Source organism: Cebus imitator, unplaced genomic scaffold (genome assembly GCF_001604975.1).
Source record: "Cebus imitator isolate Cc_AM_T3 unplaced genomic scaffold, Cebus_imitator-1.0 Scaffold925, whole genome shotgun sequence".
Lineage (NCBI taxonomy): Eukaryota > Metazoa > Chordata > Mammalia > Primates > Cebidae > Cebus > Cebus imitator.
In genome coordinates this window covers 144,207-162,835 of record NW_016108240.1, presented here as the reverse complement: position 1 = coordinate 162,835, position 18,629 = coordinate 144,207, and the positions used below count along the sequence as shown (strand labels likewise).

Below are 18,629 nucleotides of genomic sequence, written 5' to 3'. Positions count from 1 at the left end.
AGAAAGCATGCCAGCCAGGTAAGAAGCAGTCAGAGCAAAGTGCAGTCATGGAAAGTGCTTCATGAGGAGCAGACCTGAGTCCTCCCGGGGCCTCATCCCATCCCTGCACAGCTCAGGAGGATGAGCCTGGATCACCAAGAAAACATGAGAGGCTTTTCAGCATCCTCTGCCTATGAAAGTATGCAAGACCTTTACAAGATTCTAGTTGAAAAGGAAACCAGTTTAAGTCCATCAAGGGCTAAGTTTCAATCGATTGAATAATTGTTTGGGGCAACTTCTTGATTCACAAAAAGATCCTGTATACTGTATAAACTAGGGATGACCACCAATTTCCACTCCATGGAAAACTAATAAAATAAACTAATAAACTAATAAACTAATAAAATCCAACTTCTGATCAAAACCTGAGTGTGATGAGGGCAAACAGAAAAAATGAGACTCCAAGTGTTTCAAATGAATTTAATTCTTATTTTCTTAAAACTTTCTGAAAGCATGTTGTTTCTCTGTTCTTCTAGAAATGGGGATATTGTGTTGTGAACACTGGCTTGCTGCAACAACATTTTCTCTTAAAATATTGACTTTTATTGGCCAACCGGGAAGGGAGGGAGCTGCCAGGCAGCACCGGGGCATAAAAGTTGCCCAATGGCAAATGGGAACATTTTATGCCGCACATCCACCTGTTTAGGTCTTGGCAGTACCCGATATCTGGATTTCACCAGAAGGCGAGGAGGACATTGTGTAATTTCCATATACCTTCTGAAGTGGGGCAGAGTCCTCAGCAAATCCAGCTCAATCTGCTTGAAGGCCGGGTTCTGTTTCTCCAGCACCTTCTACAGCAATGTCTGGAAGTGTCCAGGCCCAGTGTTGGCCTTGAACTTTCTTGTGTGATTGTCCATGCACCATTTCCACACCTTGGAATGCTGCTTATGGGGAATGCCTGCACGGATCAGCTTTTTTTAAAAAAAAATTCTAGAGAGCACATCACCTCCCTGTTCACTGTACTTGAAAAATAGTTTTCCCACTTGACCCCAGTGGAGGCTTCAGGTTTTCTGCAAGGAAGAGTCTTCAGGTCCAACACACGGACCTTGGCAACCAACGTCTCTTCCTCATTATCCTCAGGTACAGTTTTGATCCCATAAATATCACATTCACTGTTGGTAAAAACAAAGGGAAAAATTAAAATGGCAAAGTTTTAGCAACAAAGACCAATGCAATAGAAATAGCCTAGAAATCAATCCATGCACACGCGGTACTTTGAACTATTAGAGGCATCTCAGATCAGTGAGGAAATAATTGACTTCTGAGTATATAAAGCTAGAATGACTTTCTATTGACAGTGCCTGAAAGGTATTGCTAGGGCATGAAGCAAAAGCTCAGTAACAACCTGGACAGCAGCAAACCTCTGTCCTCCAAGGACAAGCTCCATCTGGGGTCAAACACCCTTGGAGACACCTTATTGGCAAGAAGAAGGGGGCCAGGTGAGGGATGCGTTGGGGCTAGGTGAGACCAGTAGCTACAGACATGTCTGGGGTCTGCTGGGGTCAAACTGTAGCAGGAGCAACCTCAAGAAACAGAGCTCCCGAACACCGAATGGGGAAGGAAGAAGTCTTTATTACAGCTAGGATCTGAGGAATAATTTGTCCAAATTCCACTCATACCACAAAGGAAGGTTCTGCCTTTATATAGGCTTATACTTTAGATATTACACGTGGAAGAATCTTAGGTTTACAGCCTTAGAAATCACATATGAAAAGGGTTTTGGTTTACAGCTTCAGGAATCACATATGACAGGTGATATGTTTATAGTTTTAGGGTTAGGGTTCCTTGCCTGCCACCTACAGGAAGGAAATTCCGGAGGCGCCAGCTGGCCTGCTCTCTCTTCTATTGAGATGCACTCTGGATGACAGAGGTGAGAGGTAACCCCAGATGCCTGGGTTTCCTTCCTCAAAACAGGCTATGCTTGATACCTCATGTCCTGGGGGCCACTTGTCCACCTGAAACCTCTCCAACAGAGTCGTAAGAACTAGTGGCAGCAAGAATGTCATGATCCTCCCTGTGGTTTCCCCTCTGGACCAGCAGCCTTCTCTACAGGCAAGAAGAGAAATGCAGGCTGCCCCCCCCCCCACCCCACAAGTGCTGTGTGTTCCTCCCATCGCATCAGTTGGTCACCACCCCAGGCATGACTCAGAGAGTCACTTCTGTTTGGGAAATAGCCTCCCACCTTGAGGGATAGCCCAGAGAGAGACACGGGGTGAAGTGCTTGAGCCTTTAAGTTTGAGGCCAGCCTGGACAACATGGTAAAACCCCATCTCTACAAAAAATGCAATAAATTTGCCGGCATGTGGGCGCCTTTGGTCCCAGCTACTTGGGAGGCTGAGGTGGGAAGTCAAGGCTGTAGTGAGCTGAGATCACACCACTGCAGTCCAGCCTGGGCAACAGAGTGAGACCACGTGTTAAAAAAAAATAAAAGAGTAACTGTTTTGGGGTTTTCTGAATGAAACCTCTGTTTCCATGGAAAACAAGGGGGGATGGAGATAGTATGTATTACTGATTCAAAATCATAACCAGATGCTTAGAGTAAATAATTGTTTCAAAAACCAAGCTCAGAATTATTAAAAGTTTTATTGGATGTTTTTTAAAACTGTGCTTGTGTTAAGAAACTTTTTTCCTAGCTGAAGCAGCAATAAATCTGTAATCAGAAACGTGAGCACAGGGTAACTGGAATCTGTATTTTATATAAATTTCAGGGAAGTTAAAAAAGATTAGTCTGAAACAGTATGACTATGGATGATGATGTATCCATCTAATGATTTCTTCCAGTTACCAACCAGAACTCTTACGGAAAGGCCTGATAACTTCTTCAGCTTATAGAAAACAGCTGTCTGACAACCTTCCCCCAATGCTAAGGTTCAGTTATGTGAAGGGCTCTTCCTCAATCCTGAGTAGATACTGCAGGAGGAGTACAGAGGTATATGCCCTTCCAAGAGCAATGGAAAAGCATGGTTACAATGCGAAGGATTCCATATTTTAGCCCCAGAGAACACTGAGCAACAAGCTCTTTCCTTCTACAGCAGCAGTGTGGACTCTGGAATTAGAATTTGCTTTTTACAAGTTTTCACTTAAGTAGTTTACTGCCTTTCTGCTGAGCTCTTCTATGGAGGAGGGCTGTAGGTAGCCACAGTGCCTAGCTGCAACAGCATGATCCTAAAGCCCCACTTCCACAAGAAATCGCAGTGGCTCATGGCCATGTGGTTCAACCAGCCAGCCCAGATTTGCAGATGTAAGGAACAGCACACTGCATTGTGCTGCGTCCTGCATCTGGACTCATCTGTCCCATGGTAAGGTGACCCACAATGAGGTATCACATCAAGTACAAACTGGCAGGGGCCTCAGCTTAGAAGAGTTAAGAGTGACCAGCAACCACAAGAGGGTGGAATAAGTCCACCATGTCCCTGCAGGCCAATGTTGAGCACCTGAGTGAGTAAGGCTCCAAGCTCACCCTCTTCCCCAGGAAGCCCTCAGCCCCCAAGAAGGGAGACAGTTCTGCTAAAAAAAACCTCAAATCATCCACTCAGCTGACAGGACCAATAATGCCCATACAGAATTCCTACATGAAGGAGAAAGCCAGAGTCATCACTAAGAGAATTTTAAGGTATTTGCCAGTCTTCACATGGCCCACATCAATGCCCACCTCTTCGGCATATGGGCAAACAGCCAAGGGAGCCACAGAACAGGATGTTGAAAAGGTAAAATTAAGCCCTGTTGGGGACTTGTAATAAAGCAGCAGAAAAGTTGGGCCTACAAAAACAAACAAACAAACAACAAAAAAAAAACCAGTTAACCAACAATCTCTCTGGGAGTTCAGAACTCAAGTCCAAGAGATGGGCGCGGTGGCTCACACCTGTAATCCCAGCACTTTGGGAGGCCGAGGCGGGAGGATCATGAGGTCAAGAGATCGAGACCATCCTGGCCAACATGGTGAAACCCCGTCTCTACTAAAAAAAAAAAAAAAAAAAAAAAATTTAGCTGGGTGTGGTGGCGTGCGCCTGTAGTCCCAGCTACTCGGGAGGCTGAGGCAGGAGAATTGCTTGAACTCAGGGGACGGAGGTTGCAGTGAGCCAAGGTCGTGCCACTGCACTCCAGCCTGGTGCCTGGTGAAGGAGTGAGACTCTGTCTCAAAAAAAAAAAAGAAAAAAGAAAAAAAAGAACTCAAGTCCAAGAAGTAGAAACGTGACTATCTGTTACAAGCTATTTTTTATATCATTGTTGTAAAGAACAACATATTTATAGTTCCCAGGGTGCCATGGAAAGAACACACAAAACCAGCCACAAACCTAACTCAGAGGGAACAGCAGATGAGTGAGGTGGGCAGAGTATTCTAAAAGATGTTATTGTAATATTGGGGTTCAGGGTGCCCTCAGCTCCCCTGAGAGGATGTTTCTCCAGGTTCTTGTTCTCCTGCCCTCTCAAGAATGATAGAGGGGACCATGGCGCAGTGCGCAGTAATTGCCAGACTCAAAAGTGTTTGTAGAAAGTGTTTTACTTAGAGAGAGAAACAGGAGAAGGAGAGAGAAAGAAGCAGCTAGCTCTCACACTGAGTGAGAGAATCCAGAAAGAAGGGATTCAGGAGAGGAAAGCAGCTTCCATGAGAGTGTTAGGGAACAGAGAGAGACGAAGTTTAGGAGGGGAAGACAGGCTTCCATGAGATTGTGGAAAGGCACTCCAGAGGGAAAATCCAGGAGAGAGAAAGATGGCTTCCACGGAGAGTGTTCATGGAAGGGGACCCAAACATGGGGTATTAAGGGGTGCGGAAGAAGGGGACATTTAGCCCGGGATGAACCCCCACATTCTCTAAGACCCAGGCAAATGAAAGGAGTTCCTTAGAACTTCCGCTGGGGTAATTGACTCTTAGTTTCTTCCCATGCTTGTGAGATTCAAATATAAACCATTAAATCTCCCAGCTGGAGAGAGATGGGAGAGGGGCATGGTGCTGGGAAATTCTTGTCCTTAAAAGTATGCCCCCTTGTGGACCTTGGAAAAAGAACACCCTCCCTCATTCTGTGCACCCTTTCTTATAAACATACAAGTACACAAGAGTTGTGTACTTGTTTCTTATAAACATACAAGTACACCATGACCGGGAGCAGTGGCTCACGTCTATAATCCCAGCACTTTAGGAGGCCAAGACAGGAGGATCACTTGAGACCAGGAGTTCAAGATCAGCCTTGGCAACATAGTAACACCCTATCTCTATTTAAAAAAACAAAACAAAAAACAAAACACTTAGCAAAACCTATGGAACAGGCAATTCTCACACTGTGTGCATGGCAGACAAGGTAAGACACAGACAAGCTGGGCAGGAAGCTAGGGTCAGGACCACTGCACTTTACAGGTGGCCAGCAAGAAAAGATACGGGCTAGTTAGGCTCATAGACTGCAATTTTGTTAACATGAGAAATCAGGCATCACATTAACCTCCCCACCTCTCTTCAGAATCCTACGTTCAAAAACACTATTATATGAAAAAGTTGCCTTTCCTTTTCCTTGCCTTTCTTTTGCCTGGTCCATCTCTAGGTCAGAACTTCTTCCATCACTCACTCTAGCCTCCACCATGCCCTCACCTGTCTGACAATGCTCTGAATCAGCGTGTCCATGGTAAAGGCGATGCAGGCATGAATGGTGAGCATCTCTCTCAGCGAATCTTCATACTGTGATGAGTCTATGCTGCCATCTAGCAGGCTCTGCATCATGTCCAGGGAAGCTGGGTAATAATCTTCTACATCAACATCCACTGTGGGAGAGATGGCATAGGTGAGGCCTTACCCTGCTAAGAAAAAGACTAGAGGCTGGGCGCAGTGGCTCATGCCAATAATCCCAGCACTTTGGGAGGCTGAGGTGGGTGGATTACGAGGTCAGGAGTTCAAGACCAGACAGGCCAGCATGGTGAAACCCTGTCTCTACTAAAAAATACAAAAATTACCTGGGCATGGTGGCTCATGCCTATAATCCCAGCTACTTGGGAGGCTGACGTAGGAGAATTGCTTGAACTGGGACCCAGGAGGTGGAGGTTGCAGTGAGCTGAGATCGCATCACTGCAATCCAGCCTGGGATACAGACAGAGCGAGACCCCATCTCACAAAAAAAAAAAAAAAAAGAAAAAAGAAAAAGACTAGAGATAGAGTCCAGGGCTAATCCCACAGCTGGCCTAAATGGCATTTGAAAGTATGAACTAGCTGCTCAAAACGTACTCACTCATTCCAACGTAAACAGAGATGAAATCTGACAGGTGACTACAATCACCAGCACTGTCTATCAGAGAGTGACTCTGCAACTTTAACAGTGGCTTCTAATACAACCGCGCTAGAAAGATACTTCTTTATGGTACTGCTGGACTATTTTAGGAGAGGAAAATATCTTACGGAAGGCAGTCCTTCAAAGAGCTGTCAGCTCCCCTGTTAAGATGAACCTGCTCTCCTGGCTACACAAGAGCATTCCTCACGTGGGCCACTTGCTCATAACGCTATTTCAATGAAGCATAAAATACAGATGAGAAAAGGCAGACACACCCCTACTCTAGCACTGGGAAACTTCTTGGGGACAGAAAAATAGGAGTGTAAATTAAATCTTCATGAATAACGAAGTAATCTACATTTCTTGGTCCTTTGTTTAAAGGGTTGGTTATTGGAATATTTATTATGTTTCATTTCTTAATCATAGGTATGTCCAGTCTGTAAAAATTTACTAAGACGCACAGTTCTGATTTGGATACTTTTATATATATATATATGTGTGTGTGTGTGTGTGTGTATATATATATATATATATATATATGTGCATATATATATATATACACACACACACATATACATATATATACATATATATATATATACACACACATATAAATGTATATATGTATATATAGAGAGAGTACTTTTTTTTGGTAGACATGCTGTATATATATATATAAAAGGCATATATATAGTACTTTTTTTTTTGGTCTCACTTATTAACCAGGCTGTGCTAAAACAACTGGCCTCAAGGGGTCCTCTCTCCTTGGCTTCCCAAAGTGCTGGGATTACATGAGCCACTGTACCTGGCTTATATACTACACTTTAATAAAAAGTTGACCAAAATGAAAAAAGTTACAAAACCAACTTTTGTCATTGACTAGTTACTTACTAGTCAAGCTTGTGCTGGGGAAAAGAGGCTAGGAGCAAAACTGAGTTGTCTCCATGTATGTGAAGTGTGACAAATTCATTAAAGACAGGCAAAACAGGATAATTACTGTTTAAAATAAGCAACTGGCTTGAGTTTCATCAAAAAGTATCACATCGCTCAGGCCCATAAAATAGGTATGGGCTATAGACTCCAAAATATACCACTGCTATGAAAACTGCCTTTTTGCCAGAGTAAAGCTTTGTGTCCAAACCACAGATGTGTCCAAACAAGCTGTAAGTGTGAGGGTTGGCATTATCACACAAGACGACATTATGTAAGCCTCAAACCAGGTTAAGTCAGTGGTCAAGCCAGGAACAGGCCATTTTATTTCAAATTTCTACCCAAGTAGATGGAATCATCACAATGAGGTCTAAAGTTTGTCTCTTTCAAGCTAGGACTAGCCCAGATAAAAGCTTTTGGAATTAATTTCCAGTGTCATTAGCTCTTCAACAGATAGAAGGCTAGGGCCATATATGGGCTTCCTATATCGGCAACACTTAAAAAAAAAAATACACTCCTCAGACTGGCAATTTCCTTAGCAGCCCAGAAGAAATGCTTCATGAAAAAGCTTTGGCTCACAGCTCAAGTACTTAATTTATGAAGCGAACTGGAAGCTGGCAGCACAAAAGTACACAAAGCACATGACAGGGTCCTGAACCCTCACTTATGCCCTCTTCCTGAGTTCTACATTCTTTTTTTTTAAAATGACTTTTTAAAAAATTTATTTTACTTTAGGTGCATACTATATCTGGCATTTCTCCCCATGTTTTCCCTCCCCACCCTCCCCTCCTCCTCATCCTCCACTGTCCCTCCTCTATCCCCCCAACTGCCCCCAGTGTGTGATGTTCCTCTCCCCAAGTCCATGTGTTCTCGTTGTTCAACACCCACCTGTGAGTGAGAACATGTCGTGTTTGATTTTCTGTTCTTGTGTCAGTTTGCTGAGAATGATGGTTTCCAGGTTCATCCAAGTCCCTACAAAGGACACGAACTCATCATTTTTTACGGCTGCGTAGTATTCCATGGTGTATATGTGCCACATTTTCTTTGCCCAGTCTATCATTGATGGGCATTTGGGTTGGTTCCAGGTCTTTGCTATTGTACACAGGGCTGCAATGAACATTCATGTGCATGTGTCTTTATAGAACGACTTATACTTCTTTGGGTGAGTTCTACATTCTTATCCCTGTTCTGCCTGTTCTCCACGTCTCACATCACCTTTTGAATTCCAGTCCCCTTTCCATAAATCATTTCTGAGTATCAGAAAGAAGCCATAAACCCCACTGGTTAAACAGAAGTCCTGCCCAAACATATGAGAATCTGTTTTAAGCACTAGGAATTTATGTTGTCATGGATGGAAATGGACTGTGACATTTTAGTTTCCATCTGTACTTTGAAACAGCTTGCAGTAACGCGGAAATCTGCCATTTGAGAAATCAACTGTGATATCCCTTTCCCTGGTGTGTCCACACTACCAATCACTGACTAGGCATGCATGACCTAAGCCCTGCGTAGGATACTTTGCACAAAGCAATACCACAAGGCAACTAGAACCTCCGTTTTTCAGATAAACAGGTTCAGAGAGTTTAACTAAGGTAGCACAACCAGTGAATGGCAGAGCCACGATCTGAACCCTACACAGACTCTAAGGCCTGTGCTCCGTTAATAAAAGAAGCAGTCCCGAGTCTAGGTAGCTCTGAGGTCCTCAACCTCACACATCCTCTGTAAATCAGAGGTCTAAGCACTCACTAGGTTTAGAGACGTAGTTACATGGCAGGGCTGTCGCTCCTGTCTCTCTTTATGCCCTGCACTTCCCATGAATCCTCTCTCACAGTTTTCTTCAATTTGCCATTCAGCTTGGGAACAAATCCGCAGCAGCTTCAGGCAGAGAATCCGGTGCAGTCATATAACAATACACCAGTTGGGCCGGGTATGGTGGTTCAAGCCTGTAATCCCAGCACTTTGGGAGGCCGAGGCGGGTGGATCACGAGGTCAAGAGATCGAGACCATCCTGGTCAACATGGTGAAACCCCGTCTCTACTAAAAATACAAAAAATTANAAAAAAAAAAAAAAAAAAAAAAAACTGCACTCCTCAGACTGGCAATTTCCTTAGGAGCCCAGAAGAAATGCTTCATGAGAAAGCTTTGGCTCACATCTCAAGTACTTAATTTATGAAGCAAACTGAAAGCAGGCAGCACAAAATTACACAAAGCATATGACAGAGTCCTGAACCCTCACTTATGCGCTCTTCCTGAGTTCTACAAATTTTTAATGACTTTTTAAAAATTTATTTTAATTTAAGTGTATACTATATCTGGCATTTATCACCATGTTATCCCTCCACTCCCTCCCCACTCTCCGCTGTCCCTCCCCTACACCCTCAACTGCCCCCAGTGTGTGATGTTCCTCTCCCCAAGTCCACGTGTTCTCATTGTTCAACACCCACCTATGAGTGAGAACATGCGGTGTTTGACTTTCTGTTCTTGTGTCAGTTTGCTGAGAATGATGGTTTCCAGATTCATCCAAGTCCCTACAAAGGACATTAACTCATCATTTTTAATGGCTGTGTAGTATTCCATGGTGTATATGTGTCACATTTTCTTTGTCCAGTCTATAATTGATGGGCATTTGGGTTGGATTCCAGGTCTTTTCTGTTGTACACAGGGCTGCAATGAACATACGTGTGCATGTGTCTTTATAATAGAACGATTTATAGTTCTTTGGGTGAGTTCTACATTGTTATCCCTGTTCTGTGTGTTTTCCACATCTCACATCACCTCTTGTGTCCCAGTCCCCTTTCCATAAACCATTTACATATTAGGAAGGAGCCATAAAGCCCACTGGTTAAACAGAAGTCCTGCCCAAACATATGAAAATCTGTTTTAAGCACTAAGAATTTATGTTTTCATGGATGGAAATGGACTGTGACATTTTAGTCCCTATCTGTACTTTGAAACAGCTGGCAGCAACTTGGAAATCTGCCATTTGAGAAATTGTGATTTCTCAAACTGCCATTTAAGAAATTAACCCTTCCCTGGTGTGTCTACACTACCAACCACTGACCAGATATGCATTATCTAAGCCCTGCGTAGGATACTTTGCACGAAACAATACCACAAGGCAACTAGAACCTCCGTTTTTCAGATAAACAGGTTCAGAGAGTTTTAACTAAGGTAACACAACCAGTGAATGGCAGAGCCACGATCTGAACCCTACACAGACTCTAAGGTCTGTGCTCCATTAATAAAAGCAGTCCCGAGTCTAGGTAGCTCTGAGGTCCTCAACCTCACACATCCTCTGTAAATGAGAGGTCTAAGCACTCACTAGGTTTAGAGACATAGTTAAATGGCAGGGCTGTACTGTAGCTCCTGTCTCGCTTTATGCCCTGCACTTCCCATGCATCCTCTCTCTCAGTTTTCTTCAATTTGTCATTCAGCTTGGGAACAAATCCACAGCAGCTTCAGGCAGAGAATCCCGTGCAGTCGTATAAAAATATACCAGTTGCTATTAACACAGAAGAGGTTGTATACTTCATCCATTCCTCTTAATTTTTGAGCTGCTGTGTTACTACACTGTAACCTGGACTAAGGGGGACAGTCCCCAACACCATTGTGCTGTTCAGCTGCCACTGTGGCTTCATCTACATCCATCCCTTCTTCCTCCTCTTCCTCCACATCCGAGAGATTACCTTTCTGGGCAAAGAGCAAATCTGGAATAAAATGATGTATGATTTGCTTTATCTAATACTTTTCCTCCTTCTGAATGCTTGTCTGTCTCTTCACGTGGTGGATAATCAGAGCAGCAGCATCTTCCAGTATTTGTGTTCATACGCAAACAAGAGGTGAGGCCCAACAGAAACGCCTGCATTCTCTTCCATAGCCTGCTCTTGCCTCTGATGGGACAGAGACACAAAAGTATTCTATGAGATGTCTACAGCAACAACATGCCTACAGGACCACAGCAGCCGTACACCCCATTATCCACCAGAGTGTCTATATTTTTCTAATCAAAAACTTAGGACCTGGGGCTGGATCACACCTATAATCCCAGCACTTTGGGAGGCTGAGAAGGGCAATCACTTGAGGTCAAAAGTTTGAGATAAGCCTGGCTAACATGGTGAAACCCCGTCTATACTAAAAATGCCAAAATTAGCTGAACATGGTGGTGGGTGCCTGTAATCACAGCTACTTGGAATGCTAAGGCAGGAGAATCACTTGAACTTGTGAGGCAAGGTTGCAGTGAGCCAAGATTGTGCCACTGCACTCCAGCCTTGGCAACAGAGTAAGACTCTGCCTCGAAACAAAAAAACAAAAACAAAACTTAAGATCATAACAATAATTTTTGTCTCTCTTGCAGAAACAAATAGGTAATGACAGAGACGTGGTTTGATGTCAAAATACAAGTACCTTCTATACACTGATGACTTACATGGAGAGTGGGACAGAATTCGGACCCTCCTTTTTTTTTTTTTTTTTTTTTAACAGAGTCTCACTCTGTCGCCCAGGCTGGAGTGCAGTGGAGCAATCTTGGCTAACTGCTGTAACCTCTGCCTCCTGGATTCCAGCCATTCTTATGCTTCAGACTCCATAGTAGCTGGGATTACAGATATGTGCCACCACATCTGGCTGATTTTTGTATGTTTTAGAGATGAGGTTTCACCATGTTGGCCAGGATGGTTTTGAACTCCTGGCCTCAAGTGATGTGCTCACCTTGGCCTCCCAAAGTGATGGGATTACAGGTGTGAGCCACTGAGCCCAGCAGGACCATCTTTCAAAATTCAGAATTAGTATTTATCTAGAAGATACTATATGAGGTCTGGGATTTACTTTATTTCTGGGGTGGGGTTACAGAGGATGACAAACTAACATCAGCAAAATATGGATGATTAAGTTTATTTATTTAATTTATTTATTTTGAGATGGAGTCTCCCTATGTCACCCAGGTTGGAGTGCAGTGGCATGATCTCGGCTCACTGCAACCTCTGCCTCCTGGCTTCAAGTGATTCTCCCTCCTCAGCCTCCTGAGTAGCTGGGACTACAGGTGCATACTACCACATCCAGCTATTTTGTATTTTTAGAAGAGTTGGGGTTTTGTAAGGTTGGCCAGACTGGTCTTGAACTCCTGACCTCAGGTGATATGCCTCCGTCTCCCAAAGTGCTGAGATTACAGGCATGAGCCACTGTGCCCGGCCTGATTAAGTTTACACAAGAGCTCATTTTACTGTTTTTAAAATTCAGGATCACCCCACTCCAGGAATTCCCAATTGCACTGGATTTAGGTTTCTATCCGTCTCCTAAAACTGGGCCCACAGAAACCAGGATTGATTTCTTATTCATCTCTGATCCTAGCTCCTAGTACTATTTATAGTCCTGGCAGGCATGCTGGATAAACAAGGATTACAAAGGGTTTGGTGGTTGATGACAATTTTTGAAGGTGTAGTAGGAAGAGATGGGACTACATGAATACAAAGTATTGTTTGAGGGAAACAGGCAGTGGGGGAAGTGGAAAATGCATTTACTCGGAGGTATAATCTGAAACCAGGATAGTAAACTAAGAAACTAGCCAAAAAGCCTAGGGATAAAGGCAAAGTTTAGATTTAAAATGGTAGAATGAGGAATAGAAAAGCCTATGGTAGCTACGAAGCAAGAATCAACAGGTCTTAGAGGGTCTCACCTTTATTTAACAAAGGTAATTTCCAGAAATCAAAACTGTGTTAAACATAGACGAGAGTCCTCTCACAGATGGAGAAAACCCCAGCTCACCTAGTCACAGACTGTCAATCTCATTGAGTAAGTTCTTAGACCTCAGGACTTCGTGTCATTCTGTGTAAAGTTGATCCACTGGTGGTCCAGAGACTCCAAGTAGTATTTCTTATTTTGTTCCTGCCGTACTTTCTTAAAGCCTCTCTGAGCCTCTCACCATTCTTCCTCTTTCATCTTTAACCTAGAGAAGTAGGAAGGGATGGAAACAACACATGGGAATTCAGAGGGTTTAGAACAAAGATGTCTGCCAGGCTTACTTTATTTCAAGAAATGTTAAAGCTATATTAGGTCTGTCAAAATTACTGGCAACTTGGGATAAATGTTGTCAAACCTGTCTTGAGCTGCTTCATGAGGAAATTACTCATCCAAGACTTATTTTGGAGAAATGATTTATTTCAAAGTCAAATAACTTACCTAGAACAGTTATTTATCAAATAGCATTCCAAGGAAGATCTTTGAGATGTAAGTAAGTATTCCTTGATGAAAACAGTTCTCTTCAGGCCAGGCGCGGTGGCTCAAGCCTATAATCCCAGCACTTTGGGAGGCCGAGGCTGGCGGACCAGGAGGTCAAGAGTTCAAGACCATCCTGGCCAACATGGTGAAACCCTGTTGCTACTAAAAATACAAAAAAATTAGCTGGGCATGGTGGCTTGCACCTGTAGTCCCAGCTACTCAGGAGGCTAAGGCAGGAGAATTGCTTGAACCCATGAGGCAGAGGGTGCAGTGAGCCGAGGTCACGCCACTGCACTCCAGCCTGGCGCCTGGTGATGGAGTGAGACTCTGTCTCAAAAAAAAGAAAAAAAGAAAAGGGTTCTCTTCTTTTGCCAGAAAAAATAAAGTTAGACATATTTATTTGCTGTAGGACTTGGCAAAACATTCACAATGCTAATGGAAACACAGCAGTAGAGAACTTGCAAAGCAATGTTTCTCTGGATAAATCTGGAAAGTTCTGATCAGAACTGATTCTAATAACTCAGAAGAGAACAGACTAAGACAAAAAAAAAAGCACTAAAACTGAAGAATAATCTACATCTCAAAAGCCAGATATTAAATGCTACAGGGAAGAAGAAGAAATCATCAATTTGTGCCAGCTCTTGAGGGGAAGATGAGCGAGGACAAATAAAATCTGGTTATTTATGAACCATGCAGCCAACAAGAATTAATTTTTACCAGTTGATACTGACAGAGAACCAAGCTCCTAGCAAAGGATTCACAGTGTGGTCTAGAATGACAGAGGGCTGAGCACAGTGTGGCTTGTGCCTGTAATCCCAGCACTTTTGGGAGGCCAAGACAAAAGGACTGCTTGAGCCCAGGAAGTTAGAGTCCAGCCTGGGAAACATAGCAAGACCTCATCTCTGTAAAATAAAAGAAAAAAAAATTCGCTGGGTGTGTGGTGATGCATACCTCTAGTCCCAGCTATTCAGGAGGCTGAGGTGGGAGGATCGCCTGAGCCTGGGAAGTTGAGGCTGCAGTGAACTGTGTTCATACTACTGCATTCCAGCCTGGGTGAAAGAGTGAGACTCTGTCTAGAAAATAAAAAATAAAAAAAAGATGTTAACAACAGTCCTGAGCGGCAGGAACATGAGTGATAATTATCTTTTATTTTCCGTATTTAAAAATACTCCTCTCAAACACACACACAAAGCCTTCCACCATGAGCTTACAAGATCTGTTCTCTAACACTGGTTACACAGACCCCCAAAATGAAGTTCCATTCTGTAACTGAATTTCAACAACCAGGGCTGGGGAGAAAGAGAGGTCTCATGGGACAACCAGGTTGGAAATGAGAGCCTTATTTATATATGAGACACTGACGCAGTAGTGAAGTACACTAGAGCACCAAGGACACATTTGCTCAGGTACCTTTTAAGGACAATTGGAACAGCAATGGAGGAATACTTTCTCAGACCATCCATGATGTCAGCTGCTTATCAGCATATATCCGCTGGAGTGCTTTTCTCCAGGTGACTTCTGATGTGCCCCCAAGGGTGTTGTCCAAGCAAAATTTGGCTTGTTTCTCAGCAGACAAGTGGGAAAGCTTCTGTATTGCTTCCAGAACCTGGATTGTTGATAGACTGGTCTCTAAAACTACATCAAGCTGAAGAGGAAGACAAAGAAGGAAATGCTCAATACCCAAATCAGGATAGAATAAAGTAGTGGTTAGAAGAATAAGGTAGGGAGTCAAACTCCTTGGATCTGAATCTCGTTTCTGCCCTACTAGCTACATAAGACTGTTTCTTTATCAGTAAAATAGGGATAACAGCACCTATTGTTTTCATAAGCTTGTTTCTGGATGAAATGACACAATCCACATAAAATATTTAGCACAATACCTGGCACATAAGAACCACAGGATTAAGTTGGATAAATGGTAGTTATTACCTCCACCACCATCACCACCAGTGTGAGCTTTGCTTAGGACTACTGATCTCAGACCAGAGAAACCTAACAGGAGAAGATAACTTTACTGATACTTTTCCCTGAACTTACCTGAATTGCTAAGCTCTATCATGAACAAGCAATAACAATCAAAACAATCCCAAAAGACTGCTCTGTCTTGAGAGATTACTGGTTTAACTTGAAATATTTAAGTATATTTAAATACTTAGATATTTAATAGCCTTGTTCCACATCCAGTGATAAAAAGAGCAGTGACTATCTCACTGTAAAGAGTTCAGTGTTATAACTGTGGGTAGCCATTTAAATTCTTACTGAACTCTTTAGACAAACCGGACTTTCCTTTTGGATGATGATAATATAACTAGATACATAAACACACCGGAGATTTTGATTTCAGTAGTCCCCCTCCTGACATAGGTAGTATGGGGCCCTCTACCACCTCATCTATTCACTCCACTCTTCCCTTCCTAACTACTTCAAAATAAAATTCCTAGGCCAGGTTCAGTGGCTCATGCTTATAATCCCAGCACTTTGGGAGGCCAAGGCGGGTGGGTCACTTGAGGTCAGGAGTTTGAGACCAGCCTGGCCAACATGGTGAAATTTATTTCCACTAAAAATACAAAAAAAATTAGTCAGGTGTACTGGCATGCACCTGTAGTCTCAGCTGCTTTGGAGGCTGAGGCAGGAGAATAGCTTGAACACAGGAGGAAGAGGTTGCAGTGAGCTGATATTGCATCACTGCATTGCAGCTTGAGGGACAGAGCAAGACTCCATTTCAAAAAAAAAAAAAAAAATCCAAGCATGGAGTGTATCTACTGAGCTGATTCTTGCTACCCATATAACTAATTCTCCTTACTGAAGTGAAGAAAGATAAACCATTATTATGTCCAACTTGATTTCAAAAGAAGAAACCATTAAAAACACGTATGAAAAGGATACATCAACAGTGTCAGTAACGCCTAATATGTCAGACCCTGAAGTCACTTACTATTCATCAGTCACCTCTTACTATTAGAAATTTCACAATTTTTTGTTATTACTTAACTTTGCAGACACATCTATCTCTTAAAATTCGCTGAAGAATTCAGTATTCAACACATACAACTAGCCCTCTCCCTATCACAGCTGTATCACATCAAAGAAGGGGGCAAGCAGTTTTCTGCAGGCAGACCATCAGTGTTACTATAACAAAAAACATCATGGAATGGATTACTAGCGTGAGTTTAAGACTTCCCTCTGCTACGGTCCAAAGGTCCTGCCTTACAGATTAACATGATACGGATAATATCTGGTAACCCAACAAAGAACTTTGAGCAGGACAGACTTCTAGACCAAAGAGACCTCACAAAGCACGTGCTACTCACAAGAAGACCTCAGAGATCACTCATTTTTGCAATAATTCTCAAGCTCAAGGATCTTCTTTCTTAACACAAGACAGATTTAAAGGATCAAATAAGAAGAAGGGGCCAGGCATGGTGGCTCACACTTGTAATCCCAGCATTCTGGGAGGCTGAGGTGGGTGGATCATCCAAGGTCAAGAGTTCAAGACCAGCCTGGACAACATGACAAAACCTTGTCTTTATTAAAAATACAAAAATTAGACTGGGCGCAGTAGCTCACAACTGTAATCCCCGTACTTTGGGAGGCTGAGATGGATCACCTGAGGTTGAGAGTTGGAGATCAGCCTGACCAACATGGAGAAACCCCATCTCTACCAAAAATACAAAATTAGCCAGGCATGGTGGTGCATTATTGTAATTCCAGCTACTCTGGAGGCTGAGGCATGAGAATCGCTTGGACCCTGGAGGCGGAGGTTATGGTGAGCCAAGGTCGTGCTATTAGACTCCAGCCTGGGCAAACAAGAGCAAAACTCCATCTCAAAAAGAAAAATGAGCTGGGAATGCTGGCACATGCCTGTGGTTCCAGCTACTAGGGAGGCCAAGGCAGGAGAATTGCTTGAACCTGGGAGGCAAAGGTTGTAGTGAGCTCTGATCACACCACTGCACTCCAGCCTGGGCGATGGAGTGAGACTCTATCTCAGAAAAAAAAAAAAAGAAAAAATATTTTAAGTCTTGGAAGTTCTTAGTAGCAACCAAAACAATAAAGAGATTACAGCCCATTGCAAAGAAGAGAGATAATAAAAAACTCAAAAAAGTACAGTAATCCAAGTGATCAATGTTGTTCTAATACTCTCGCAAAGCCAGATAAACTTTGCACTGAGTGTCTGTGACACATACTAACCCAACCGTTAACACACTTAAGAACACACGACCACCTCTAGAGTACCTGTCCACTGGAATGGCTTGTGAGTGTCAAAATGAGCAGCTGCTGCCCATTCTCACCTTCACTGGAGGGGTGGTTTCTGTAGGGTGTCTGTGTATCTGGCAGCCATTCTGGCTAGGCCTTTGCAGCCTGTTGTTCAGTTGGGGCTTCTTGACAGTGCCCCCATGATCATTTCTCCCAGAATCGACCTTCTCAGCAGTTGTTTTGCTTAAAAGCTGATTAAGACACATCAAAGAGGTTAATGCTCTTATCAAAGCACATAAATATCATCTAGGAGAGGTCCCCTTCTGAGCGCAGTTTTCTAATTTATCTAAGATGATAATCTTAAATAGTGTAATACTTCTCAATAAAACATACTGCGGAGCTGCTGGCATCTGGTAGGAACTGCCCAAACTCTGCCAATAAATCTTCCTGGTTTTTAAAGAGACGAGCCACCTGGGCATACACAGCCTGCTCCGCCAACGCTGAAGTGTAGTTTCCTCCAGCTGCCTTGGCATTTCTCTGCTCTTTCCAAGGAATTGCAAATGAAGAGAGATCATGTTAAAGGGCTACTGTTCTGAGTCATTCATCTCTGCACTTTGTGGAATCACTGGTTTTTTTTTTTTAGCTCTAAAAACTTTATTTTGAAATAATTACAGATAGAGAGAAATTTGCAAAGATAATACAAAGAGTTCCTTTATAGCTTTCTTCAAGTTTACCCAGCTGGTAACATCTTACATAATTATAGTGCAATATTAAAATGAAGAAATTGGCATTGACACAATGCTTGCCTATAGTTCTATATTCTATACATATATAATATGTATAGTTGATATTATCACACGTGTAGATTTTAATAACCAACATTGACTTAAAATACAAAACTATTCAATTACCACAAAGAACTCCTCCATGCTACCCCTTTACAGCCATACACGAGGCCAACAAACATATGAAAAAATGCACATCATCACTGGTCATCAGAGA

The 18,629-nt window shown here is 42.9% G+C and overlaps 1 pseudogene; it reads right to left on the bottom strand.

Moving 5' to 3' along the window:
* Positions 1–593: 593 nt before the first annotated feature.
* LOC108298270 overlaps positions 594–18,629 on the bottom strand; it is a 31,495-nt pseudogene continuing 13,459 nt past the window's right edge.